A 14,080-nucleotide genomic window follows, 5' to 3' on the forward strand; every position below is an offset into this window, starting at 1 on the left:
AACATTCATAGTTCATTGAAGCACCAATCTACAACACGGACGCACCATGGCTTTCCCCAGCAGAGTCACCACTTTTGTTGTTCTCAAATTCTGATCCCCTTCTTATCCCCTTTGATGAGAAAGAATAACTCTATATGTGAATGGAGAAATCAAGGAACAAGAACCTTAGAGAAACATATGACAAGGTTTTAATAACCTTCTACATTTTGAACTTATCCAAAGTTCAGGTGGGTATACCTTATGTGAATACTTTCACACTTTTAAACAAAATCTGTTGGCATTATGTGAACCAGCATGAGCCTTATGTGAATGTGAACCGGCATGAAGACATAATGATATTGTATGTTGTCATTGATGTCAATATGAGACATAGTGTGAACCGACAAATGTGATAAGTGAAGAAAGAGGTACCGGCATATGTGTGAACCAGTATATGCCAAATTGAAGTGGCACATTTGTTCAAGGTGAACCGGCATACAGTTATGGGAACTGACACATGGAAGCATTGTATGACTACTGGTTGGTAAGGCAGCTTCCACTTCAGGATTTCCGGTTGGAGTATCTCAAGTTTGTGTGACTCAATCAGTGATCTTTGTGTGATGAGTTAGCAGTATGATGGAGGATAGATCATGTTGCCATGTAAGCTCTGTGCACGTGAAGGATCTTGCATGAAGAAGACTATTCCTATCTACCTCGGGAATGTATGAAGTTTGTCAAATGGTGATAATGCGTGATGGGTTATCAGCCACCATGAAAATGGTGGATAATGGATGATGGAGAATGTCTTGAGATCGACTCAAGATTAGTGCATTTAATGCAGTATGATTCAATGGTTAGGATCGAACCATTTGAATTGCTCAACCTAATAGGTTTAGGGTTTAGGGTTTTTGCTACCAACCTGTATGTTCCCTATAAGGTCGTTGTTAGGTTTCTGTCTGAGGTTGTTGGCAAAAGTTGTGTGTGTATCTAAGGGAAGTGATACATGATTCTTGCCAGACCAAAGGAGAGAAGAGATATCTACAAAGTGAATGTGCAGAAGGTGAAGAGGAGCCAAAACGGATCTACATTAGCATTGAGTGCTATCAACAGATCATTGTAATACATGTTGACCTCTAACCACTTCAATAGTTGTAAAATCCCCTAATAGGGTAGCCTTAACTGGCTTGATTCAAAATCCCTTAAATCAGGTGGTCTTAACCGGCTTGTTTCAAATCCCTTAACCAAGTAACTTGAAGCTAATGAGTTCTAAGAAGCTAGAGAAGCTTAGGAGATCCTTTCAGCCATTGAGTTCTTAAAATCCTCTAACAAGATGACCCTACCGGGTTTAACCCTTAACCGAGTGATCCCTAACAGGATCGGTTCCTACCAAAACCTATTGTAATGTTCTTAACCGGACAAGGCTCCTAATAGAGCGGACTTCTAAAGAGTTCAAAAATCAGCTTGTGGGTATTCATCCCCATCGTGGTTTTTCCCAGTTGGGTTTCCACATGAAAAAATTTGTGTGTCATGTGAAATGCTTTTGTCTTGCAATGCTTTGTTTTATCTATTATGCACATGAAGGTTCTATGTTTTATGCATGTCTATAAAATATATTGAACTCACTATTGTGAAGATTTGATGGTTAAGTCTACTAGTTCATGCATGTGAATATTATGATAATGTGGTATTGAGCTAAGAGAAAAGCTTATTGAGTGACCGGTTCATGACTGATTGAGCTATACTGGATGTTACCGGTTGCACTCTATTTTACCGGTATCTCTGTTTATCAGTCATTCGGAGTGTTTGCTGTCAAACTAGTTTTGGACTGTATTTGTGTTTGTACTGTTTCACCCCCTCCTCTCAGTACCAGTTTGGTACTAGTGGTTCATCATTGAGTTATCAAAATCCACAGTAACCATTGTCCAAAAACCAGTGGATCTTATCGCCTTAAACAAAAAACTGAAAAAATATAGGAAAATTTAGGCTCATTTTTAGTGTTGATCCTCAAGAGATTTAGAAAAGAAAACATTAACAGATACCAATGCCTTATCTAGGCTACAGAGTCATCTATTTTAAACAAGAACTTTAGAATTAAACATATCCATGCATCTCAATAACTTTGGCTTCTACCAACTCCATACATGCCTCACATGTATAAGAATCCTCCCTTGTTATACTAAACAATGTTCATCAATTTCAAAGTTCCCAACAAATAACCTACTAATAAAGATATTTCTCGCATATTTAATTCCCCTCCTAAAGAAGAAAGCTAAGAAACATATCTATAAAGATTGCATTACAATCCTTGTTCAATTGAAATAACCCTAAATTACCCAAATGAAACTAGTAAAATATTTGAAAGCATACTAGAAGACAACACAAATTTTAGGCTCAAATTTAATGATCTGTATATTTATATTCAATTTGGAAAAATCTTATAAAACTTAGATAGTTTTCTGTGAAACACTAGAAAAAATGCAAATAAATTTCTATAGAGTTTCTTTACAAATTCTTGTGATCCTTTTTCCTTTGTCCTGGTATCCATTTATAACATTATGGATGCATACAAGCTTCAGACATCCCTAAGGAAAATTAGTTACAACCATAGCTTCTTTCAAGAAGCAGTTACAAGTCTTTCTCTGTCTCAACGACCTTTTCGGTTGGTAACTCTTCTGCAACATCTTCTAACTATCCCAAAGCATCTTCCAAATGTTCTGGAGCATCTTCCTTCTGTCCCACATAATTATCCTTCCATTTCTGAAAAACATCATCACTTGGCCAAGAAAAGCTAACAACGTTCTGTTTCATCTCTTCTAACCTTTTCCAAGTGACTCTTAAATGCCCAATTTATGTTTCTATGAAACCGTAATGAGATTTCACCTTTTCAATTTCTTCAATTGTTTGGACAAATAAGGATGTGTCATCAGTTTTAATAATTTGATTGATCCTTAGGGACAAATTGTGGTCCACCTCTTCTAACCAGGTCTTCTCTTCTTTTAATTGAATTGGACCAATAAAAGCTCTTGGAAACAATTCAAATTTATGATTTGAATATTCTTTTCTATAAAGTTGGGCTTTTCTTTTCACACCTGCCTTTTCCTCTGAGAGAATATTCATCTCTTTTATAAACTCACTGGTGGACCTTAGAATGTCATTCTCCTTTGCATCTGGATGAGATGAACACATGAGCTCCAACTCCTTACCTCTATGCATCCACTTATTAAGGATTGGTTCCAAAGTGGCTCCATCTTCTCTAAATTTGATCATAACCTCCAGAATCCTTTTCATATTTAAGTATACAATGGAGGTTTTTATTGAGTCGGAAAAATTCAAGATTGTGGCTTTCACCTTCTCCTCATATATGTTTGCAAACAAGGCTTGAGCTTGTTTCAACCTTTCCAACTCATGTTGGACATTTTTAGGTGATTGGGAACTACAAGGCATAGGAGAAGGGGGGTATTCTACAATGGGACTAGTAGAAGGGGGTCTTGCTAGAGAGGAGGCTATCATGAGTGTAGAAGATTCACTTAGATGGTACTAACCTACCAACTGACTCTGGAGTCTAGTAATGATGCTATCCCTATTGGCTATTCTTTCTTTAGCCTCATTGAAAGCCTTTAAGATAGTCTCCAACTTCAATTGGAGATTAGATCTTTCTTGTGCCTCTTTCTCTGCTACTACCACATTAAACTTTGTTGTTTCCAAAATTGTGCTTGCAGCTTCCACTACCCCTATATCTTGGACTCTCTTAACAATCATGCCTCCTAAGAGGCTAGAACTTGATGCATTTTTTCTCCTTTTGTTCTCATCCTTTTTTAATGACCACATGACAAGAGCAACATTATCCTTGCTGAAGGTCACTCCTTCCATTGGCTTTGTTTCCTTCCTTACTGCATCAAGAACTAAAGCATCAGCTATATCCCATTTAGGGAGGAATAGAACACTAGCCTTTGACACCATCTCTCTTCCAACTTTAGGAGTGATAGCTTTGAATTCAACCATCATTTCTTGTTTAACCTCTTCTTCCACTGAATTTGTACCTTTGTGAGGCTTCTCATTCATTCTCTTTTCACATCTAGCCTTGAATTGTTCAATGTTTTGTTTCCATACAAATTGCATGAAAGCCCCTGCTGTGACAAAATTACTGTCAGCCAAGAATTCTTCACTGGCTTGTTTAAGAGTAAGGTCCAATTCTTGGCCCTTTAGCTCACCATCAGTCAAATCCATTTCAGCACTAGGTGGCTCTTTAGGCATACCCTCTTGGGTCTCCTCATAGGTATAGGCAATCTCACTGAGACTCCCTAATTGTAATAATTGTTCAGCCACCGCTTGCTCATCTCCAATGTGGATAGGGGACTGAGATGGAGAATATTGAGGTTCATCAGTTTCAACCTCCTTTCCCACTCTTTGCCTTTTACAGGAATCCTGAATGTCAATGACATCTTCAATTTCCCTTTTCCCTTTTGAAGTGGAAGGCTCACCTATCACTGGCATCATCATAGTGTACTTTGACTTCTTATGCATTACATAGTCACTAGGTGGGATAGCCTTAGTAAAGGTAGGCTTAGCCAAGACCAGCTTAACCCTATCAAGATCATTTTGCATTATAGCCTCCCTTTTTTCTTTTAAGGTCTGCATGAGGCCTTCAAAATAGAGAATCAAGAATTTGATTTTCTCCTCAAAAGGGTTGAAGTTAGAAAGAGGGTCATAACTACTGTCAAGTTGATGGATAAAATCAAGTGCCTTCTTATATGCAACCCACTTCTCCTTCCTTAGTTCTTGCTCATCTAAGATGAATTCATTCCTAATTAAATCTTCAGGGAACTGAAATTGGTGAGGCCTACCTCTACACATTGCTCTCTTTCTGAACATGCCATTGAAAAAGTCCTCAGGGTCTGCACATCTTGAAACTATAGTTGATAGCCTATATGGCTTAAAGAATTCTTCAAAATATTTCCATCCACCTTTACTGATTACAAAATGGTGGGCCATGGTGATAATCAGGAAGATAGTCCCTTTACCCCTATTGGTTATCTCTGCCTCTTGCACTCCTCCAATTTGTCTCAATACTTCTGCAATCCCTATCTTTAATGGGACCTGATAGGGTAGTAAATAGGGGGTACCTCTAAAATCATACACTCTAAAAATAGTAGAAATAGGGTACAAATACATGTCTCCCCAATTGTGAACAATCTTGATATCTTCTGCAAACTCTTTAGGCCTAAGGAATTCCAAAAGAGCCTTAGGAATCCTAGGGTTTTCTTCACATAAAAGAACTCTAATCTTAGATGCAAAGAATCTATCAAACTTCAGAAAACTAGCATCCTCTCTATCCCAAGATAGAACAGTGCTCCAAAGTTGCACGGGCATCTCCTCTTTATCTTTAACCTTGATCAAATCCATATCTTTTGAAAAATAATCAGCACCTTTGAATAAAAACATGTGCATTAATAGGGAGTACCATCCAAATGGCCTATCCACCTTACCATTTTTAATCCCTACAAGCCTTGCATGAATAGCATCAGTGAGGTATGGGGCATAATCAAATGTTATTGCCAGGGAGGGGTTTAGAATTTGTGCAATTATTAACATGTAATGGGTTGGAATGTTCTTTTGAGCATCCTCTCCAAAGATCTAACATAGTGCCCAATACATACCCTTAGCTCTCAGAGTAAATAAATTGAGGGAGAATGGTTCCATTGTGCTGGGTCCTACAACTATTAACCCCCCTATCTTAACAAAGAACTCTTTCAATAGGCCACTCCTAAGATGATCCCTCTGTGCATTGTAAATTTGGGCTAATGACTCAAAGTCAATAGGCTCTAACAAATTGAAGGCCTCGCTGAGTTTAAACACATTCCTGAATTCATCATCTTGTATTTCAATCAAGACTGATCCCTTTACATTCTTGATGCATCTTGCTATAGGGTCATAATTCTGTGCAATTAGGGTCAACAGATCTACATCCATGAATACACTAGGGACCACAAGTTTTCCTACATCTAGTTCCCATATGCTATTTAAAGGAGCTGGGGAATGTCTCTGCACAAAAATAACTTTGAACAGTCCTGAACCTAATATCCCTATCTCAGGGTCCCTTAACTAATTGCCTTTATCATACAGGCCATCCCCAATTTTCAGATGAGGGTTCTTGGGTACTAACTCTTTGGCCTTAGCCCCGACATTAGTGGACATGGTTAACTATTCTAAAAAATCATCACAGATGTTCCTATCCTAATAATTCACTTTTCCTGTCAACTCTCTTTTTGGTACCATTCTGAATAAGCAACTATACCACTTGAAACTAGCACAGACCTCTAATGAAATAATTGACACAACAATGATTGGAAACAGACCAGAATTATCAAGAAAAACACAAAAAATCTGATTATTCGCCTGAAAAGAATTGCTCTGCACCAATTGCTATGCAATAAACTTCGATGAAACAATACTAATAATCAAGTTGATGTGGACTCTAAAGGACAAGTTGGCATTGAATTTTTAGAAATTAACTCCACATGCTTAGGCTATCTTTTCATAATTGAATTCACCAAATCGAATTCAAAACTAGCTCCAATGGGTCATAACTTCTCTGAGTCTTTCCTCTGTTTTGGTCTTTTGCTATTTTGCAGTGCATAAAACCTTTGCACCTTTCTTTCACAAAATAACGCTAGTCATTGGATTACAAGAACTTACACCACCTTTACCTTAGTCTGATCTCTCTTTGTTAATGTCGGGCCCCACCTTCTTTTCGCTATTTTGCGGGTTTTAACACTCGTGTACTTTTCCTTCACGAAGCCACATCAACCAATAGATCAAACTCTAATCACCTAATCTTTAACTCTAACCAGGACCATCAATATTACTTACTAACCACACCTCATCTTGATGGCTAACAGTTTTTACCATTTCACAGAGACTAAGCTGCAGGCATCTTTGGGCCACAAAACAATGAGAACTGTTGGATCAAGCAAAAGGTGAATACCTTTTAATAAACATTAAACCTTTCAAGTGGGCCCTTTATTTTTAGAGATCACTTACTTTACCTAATCACTGGTTAACAAATGCCACATGGCAATCATCCATTAGCTTAGGAAATTCCTTTGGGTTCCATTCTGAATTTTCCGTGTGTTTTGCTTCACTATTCTCCACATAACTGTCGGTTACACCTAGGCAGGCCCTCAACTACCCTTTAGAGCCATGTGGCATTCAACACATCACTATTAAACTCTACGAAATGCACCAACTGTCATGCCACATCATGCTTTCATGTGATTCCACCTCATTTCACTACTTCACAAAAACTAATCTTCATTTAGCTTGTGGCTATGAAACCACGAGGATCGTTGGATCAAAATAGACTTGATTAGCTTGTAACTTTGTGCCCTACCTATCCTTTGGGCCCACCAACCTTTTTTGCCACTTCACGATGACTAACTTACTAGCATCTTATCTTCACAAATCCACGTAGGCCCTCAGATCTTAGGAACTTACTCGTTGTTTATTCTTTCTATGACAACCTCGCTCGGGCCCACTGCGGACCACCAACTGAGCACCTCGTCACTGCTCTATCATTGCCAGCTAGACCTACCACCTTTACTACCACCTTTAGCGGGACCCGCGACCTTTTCACTACTTCACATAAGGTAGAATGCATGCATCTCCCGACCACAAATCAATGTGAGCCATTGATCCTTTTCCAACCTGATCACCCTTTAACTAAGGAAGACCGTTTGTCTCTAGGACCCGCCATGTGTTTTCAATGTTTTGCAGAACATATACCATGTGCATCTTGGGCTGGCGAATCAACGTGAGCCATTGGATCAGAATCAAGATGCAATTATTTTATCCAATGGTCAATCCATCTGGTCGCCGAGTTTATTCTTTGATTTACTTAACCTCGAGGCGACGTGTGACTTTCTGATTTGCCACCTAAACCATCTGGACCACTAACTAGACTACCATGTCATTTTGCTACTTTGTGAAGGCTAAATCTCGAGCACCTTTTGGCCATGAATCAACATAGGCCATTGATCATTCTCTGAACCAGCCACTCTTTACTCTTTGGAAAACCTACCTACTTCTAGGACCCACCACTTTTCGCTATTTCGTAGAGGGTAAAACTCAATCATCTTCATCCCACGAAATAACATGGGTCATTAGATCTCAGGGACTTGCACTTCTTTTATTCCTTCTATTGACCACCTCACCTAGGCCTACCATCTTTTTGCTACTTCGCAATAGGTAAACCATGAGCATCTCCTAGCTACGAATCAGTGCAGGCTGTTGGATCAACAAAGAGTTGCATGACACTTAGAGGGCCCGATAAACATTAGAAAAAAGGCAAAGTAATAGGCGTATAAAATTTAAAATATTTAAGGGACTGCCTAGGTAAATAACAACGGGGGGAAACTTCTCATGACAAACAGACCCATCACTTAAGTGGTAAAAAGTAACACAGAATTAGAACCAGGTTTTTACTCAGACACCTTGAAGGTTAAAACTTAAAAGCCTTAAACCTTCCCATTGGCTTACAACAAAAAAGAGGTAACAAGGCCAATACCAGACTCAAAATTTCAACAAAAATAGACAATTATGGACCAAGCACATCCATTTTTAAAATAGTGATAACACTTTGGTAGACACATCTTGTCCCAACACAAGGTTGTAGGGACAGAGGTGGAAGAGGAAAGTTGCTGACTCGGGAGGAGATTGTAACCACCTTTTGAGGTATATTCTTCTAATTTCAACCCATCCTAGACAAGATAATTTGACCCTAAGTTGAAGGTGATCATCCTATTCTTATGGATGTCTTGAAGCAACAATTTCTCCCTGACAGGGATGTTTACTTGATCAAGGGATCTCCAAGACCAACCCTTTTCTAAGTCCCCCTTAGAAGGCATGATGTAGTCCTTGACATTCCTACCCTACATAGAATCAAGCACTTCTCTAGATGATTCCAGGTTAACTTTTTGTTGAAGGACTGGAAAACCTCCCCAAGAGTCTAACTAGAAGAGGGCTTTATCCCCCTTTCCTAGATTTCATTATAATTTGTCTAAGATGATTTTACTATAGTCCAACATAAAGGTCCATATACACGAGCCTCTTGGAGGGGAGAAGTCCCTAAAGAGGCTCATATGATCCCTACCACAAAGATATTTATGGTAGAGGATTTGGGCCCACTTAAGATGAGGAGATCTGAACATTCTCCATACTAATTTGGCCCCTAATGCCCTGCTCTGGACCTTAATGTCCTTAATCCCAATACCCCTTGCTGACTTAGGCCTACAAATATTGTCCCAAGCCATTATGGAGATTTGTTTCTTCTCTTCCGCCCCTTGCCAAAAGAAAGATTGTACATGTCTGCTTAGTATTTCCTTTTTGGACTAGGGCAGGTTGAAACATGAAAGCTGGTAGATAGGCATAGGAACCATAACTGATTTGACCAGAGTAGCTCTTCCTGCAGAGGATAGCCACTTATCCTTCCAGGTTGCTACCCTACTTTTAATCTTTTCTACTACTCCATCCCACAGATTAGATGACCCAGATCCCTTATCCAAAGGAAAGCCTAGATACTTATAGGGAAGGCTTCCTAGATTGAAATTTAGAATACCACAGATGTCTTTTTGTATACTTAACTTAGTGTTAAAAAAGAAGACTTATGATTTAGCTGGATTGATTTCTTGACTTGAAGACATTGAGTAAGATTCCAATATTTGCTTATAAGCCTGAGACTCACCTAGATTGCTAAGCCCGTATAGCATAGTATCATCCACAAATTGCCGATGCATTATAGGATCAAGGTTGCTAGTGATTCTAATAGCTGACACTTGACTATTCTCCCTGGCCCTAGAAATCGATCTTCCCAAGGCTTCAACCATAATAATAAAGAGAAAAAGGGATAGATGATTTCCCTGCCTCAAACCCATAGAGGAAATAAAAAAACCTTCAGGAGTTCCATTAACCACTACTGAGAATTTAGGTGTAGAGATACATTCAAAAATCAAATTAATCTAGATAGGGGGGAAACCAAAAGCTTCTAAGCATCTTCATATAAATCTCCAATTCACCTTATTATATGCTTTCCTAATGTCAAGCTTTAAGAGAATATTAGGATTGCCATTCTTCTGGACATAATGGATAGCCTCCTGAGCTATAATAACCCCATCATAAATAAATCTTCCAGGAACAAAACCCATATGTTCCTCACTAATCAATAGGGGAAGGAGTTTCTGAAGCCTATTAGCTAGAGTTTTAGAAAAAAGTTTATAGATAGTATTACACAAGGAAATGGGTCGAAACTCATCAAAACGCTCAGGTTTATCCTTTTTAGGGACAAGGGCCAAAAAAGTATTGTTAATTTTTTTGAGGATATTACCTGAGTTCCTCATTCCTTCCAGAGCTGTCATTACTTCCTCACCTAAGAAGGGGCAACATTTTTGAAAGAAACTAGTCGGAAAGCCATCTGGCCTAGGGGATTTATTTGGGCTCATCTACATAAGAGTTGCTTCTACTTCTGCTAAAGAAAATTTAACAGCAAGAGAATCAGTTTGGTCCTTACTCAGAAGCTTTGAGATACACTTGATAAACTTGTCCTAGATAGAGCCATGAGGGCTCCAATCAGAATTGAGGATAAGAGAAAAGAAGTCTACAACCTCTATCACAATGGGTTTAGGATTAGCCACCTCAGAGCTATCACTTAACTTAATCTTGGAGATATGATTTATAACTCTTCTCATCCTCACACTATTGTGGAAGAATTTGGTGTTCTTATCACCCTCTTCCAGCCACATCTGTCTAGATTTTTGTTTCTAGAAGACTTCTTCTTTGGCAAGAATTGATTCATGATCGGCTAGGAGTTTCTTTTCTTTTAGAAATAGAGACTCATCCATCCCATGTATCAACACTTTCTCATTAACTTCTACCAACTTAGATTCCACTTGGACTTTATTGTCAAAAATATTGCCAAAGTGTTCTACTTAATAACCTTAAGTTTGTTAAAAATATTAAAGATCCCAGACCTGGAGACCTTGGCCGCATTCCACCATGCCTTTAGTAGCTTGAGGATGTTATTATCTTTCAACCATATATTCTCAAATTTAAAAGGGCATCATTTTGGGCCAACCTCGCTCTGAATGTCAAGTTGAATAGGAAAGTGATTTGATCGTGATAAAGGTAGAATAGAGGCATCCAGGGTATAGGGAAAGTTGATGAGACTGCCCAAAAAAAATAATCTATTGAGTTTCTCTACAATGTTACTAAATCCTAACCTACAATTGTTCCAGGTAAAGGCTTCCTTAACCATAATAATCTCACTCATGCCACTACGATGGATCCAATCTGTTAAGTCAAGAGAAGCATGAGCATTTACACCTAAGCCTCCTCGTTTCTCATGTTGATGTAAAATTGCACTGAAGTCCCCACCTAAGATACATATCTGATATAGGTTAATAATGACAAAATCTAGATTATTTTGTAGGCTAGTTACCCTCCTGCTCATCCAATTATTGTGAGATTCCATAAATGAAAAAAGGATATTGTGTGGATCCCATATTATTGAAAGTCCTCTAGAGGCCCCATTGGGTGGGGCCCCTATAATCTGTCTAAAGCCTAATTACTTGCCGAAAGAGACTAAATCTTTGTTCCCTAATTTAGTCTCCTATAACAGAGCTAATTTTGGACAGAAAGAGGATAGACATCGCTTGACTAACCTCTGTTTGTTAGGGGCATTTAAACCCCTAACGTTCCATGACACAAATTTCATGGTGCCTTGGGAAGGACCTTCCCCTTCCATGCTTGAAACATGTCCGTGAGTTTAACCTGACCTTCCGCTATACCATCATTGGCTCTAAGCTCCGATAAGGATTTCCTACCTCTCTTTTTGCAGGACTTGGCACAATACAGAGTAGATTTATCATCTTCCCAGAGCTCGATGCCTAAGGTTTCATTTTCCTTTTTATCCAAATCTAAAAGAAGTTCCTCCATGTCAGAGACCACAGGGGGGGGAGGGTGAAAATTAACTTACTAAGTAATTTTTTCAAAAGATTAAGTTCTTAACCTCTTCCTCTTTGTGGGCTAGATCCTCCTCTTGATCAACTCGTTCCTCAATATTCTCCCCTTCCTTCAGATGGGAACAACCATTAAAGTTGCTCCAATCATCCAATCTTGTAGCCTGATCTGAGGAAAGAGGAAGAGCTTCCATCTCCCTGTTGGCAATATAGCCTTATAACAGACAATGAAATATTGTTGGCATTTCATTAAGGATATTGAGAAGGTTGTTGATGATTATGGATATAACTGATTAAAGATGTTTACTGTCTTGATATTATTATTTTGTCATTGATGTCAAGAAATTGATTTTCTAATTTAGTATGATGTTGCCATATCTTGAGAAGTATGATTTAAAAGAGTATAAAGATGTCGGTAAAAGACACAGGAAAGAATATGATGAATAAAGGGATGAATAAGGTATTTCAATGGGCAACTATTACCGAGTCAGACAATGATGAAATCATGATGTTTAGATTGTTTTAACATCATACATATGTTGTAAATTGTAAAGGTTAATACTATACTATGTTACCAAACAAGGAACCTAGTCGGTAAACCCTAAGGTTATCGCTATCGGTTAATGAAGGTGGAATGTCTACCGAGTGAAGTTTAGTATTCATCGAGCTGTTATCGAGTTGTAACCAAGCTATAACAGAATGCATTAAATGTTTACATACAATATTTAATGAAGGAAGCTGATGAGCTAGAACTGATCAAATGATTGTTGAGCCATGGATGAAGTTTGTTAATGAATCTAAGGCAAAAGAAAGTCAGCATGAAGATATACAGCTCAGATTGAACCACAATACCCTGGCACAAGTTCCAAGAAATGTATGCAAGTTCCAAGGTGGGGTAAAACATTTTCAGATTGAAAGATACATTGAACCTAGACAAGATTGAAGATCTAATGGCTATGATTGATCATGGGAAATGTGATCAAGGAGATTAAGCGGTTAGCTAATTGTTTATAAATAGGATACTATTGATAAACAATGTATGCGGGCAAGTGTATGCATAGGGATGCTACATAGTGATTACCGAGCACAGAAGCTTGAAGACCTGTTTGAATAACAAAGTATAGAAGCCCAACAGATGGACAAGATTAGTTCTATGTCTAGATTGTATTGAACAATTAGGAATCTACTTTAGCATTTTAGATGTGAAGTTGCAGATAGATTTTTATTATTGTTATTTTGTGAAAGTGATAGAAAATCTCTTAACTGAGTGGACTTAATAGTCTTATTTGTAAAACCCTCTAGCAAGGTGACATTCTGATTGAGTGTTTGAAATCCTTTAATAAGGCCACTTCTAACAAGGTGAAGATCCTAACAGATCTGAGGGAAATCCCTTAACCGGGTCACATCTAGCAATTTGTTTGTAATCTTTAACAGGATTTTCTTTTAACCGAGCATACTCTAGAAGAGTATATTTCTTAGTGGGTCCAAAATCCCATAGTGGTTTTTCCCTATTTTGGTTTCCACGTTAAATCTAGTGTTATGAGGTTTATGATGTTTATATGCTTTTGAATTTGCATGTTTAACAGTTTTGGTTTTATTATTGAAGTATATGTTACCGAGGTTGAATCTAATGTTTTTATGGAAGATTAAGTTTGTTTGATTCACCCCCCCCTCTCATCTTGTTGGCTATTGGATCTGTACTTACAATAAGTATCAGAACTATCAATTTGTATCAGAGCATTGGACTCCGGAAGAAAAGTTTAAAGGCACTTGAGTTAAAGATCCAAAGATGTATAAGAGGGATGCACCGAAGCTGAACAAGTCAAGTTTCTCTACATGGTAGAAAAGAATGAAGCTACATCTATCAGGAGTTGGAGAATATGTTGTATACTATCTGGAGAATGATTTTGTTACACCGAGCACCTATCCATTGACTATGGAAGAGATAAAAGCAAAGCAAGAACATATTCAAGCAATGATTGAAATAACATCTGCATTGACCGATTCAAAGTTTAATGATCTAGAAGGTTGCAATGATGCAAAGGCAATGTGTGATAAGCTCATATCAGTGTATGGAGGAGATGAACATGTTC

Source organism: Cryptomeria japonica, chromosome 6 (assembly GCF_030272615.1).
Source record: "Cryptomeria japonica chromosome 6, Sugi_1.0, whole genome shotgun sequence".
Lineage (NCBI taxonomy): Eukaryota > Viridiplantae > Streptophyta > Pinopsida > Cupressales > Cupressaceae > Cryptomeria > Cryptomeria japonica.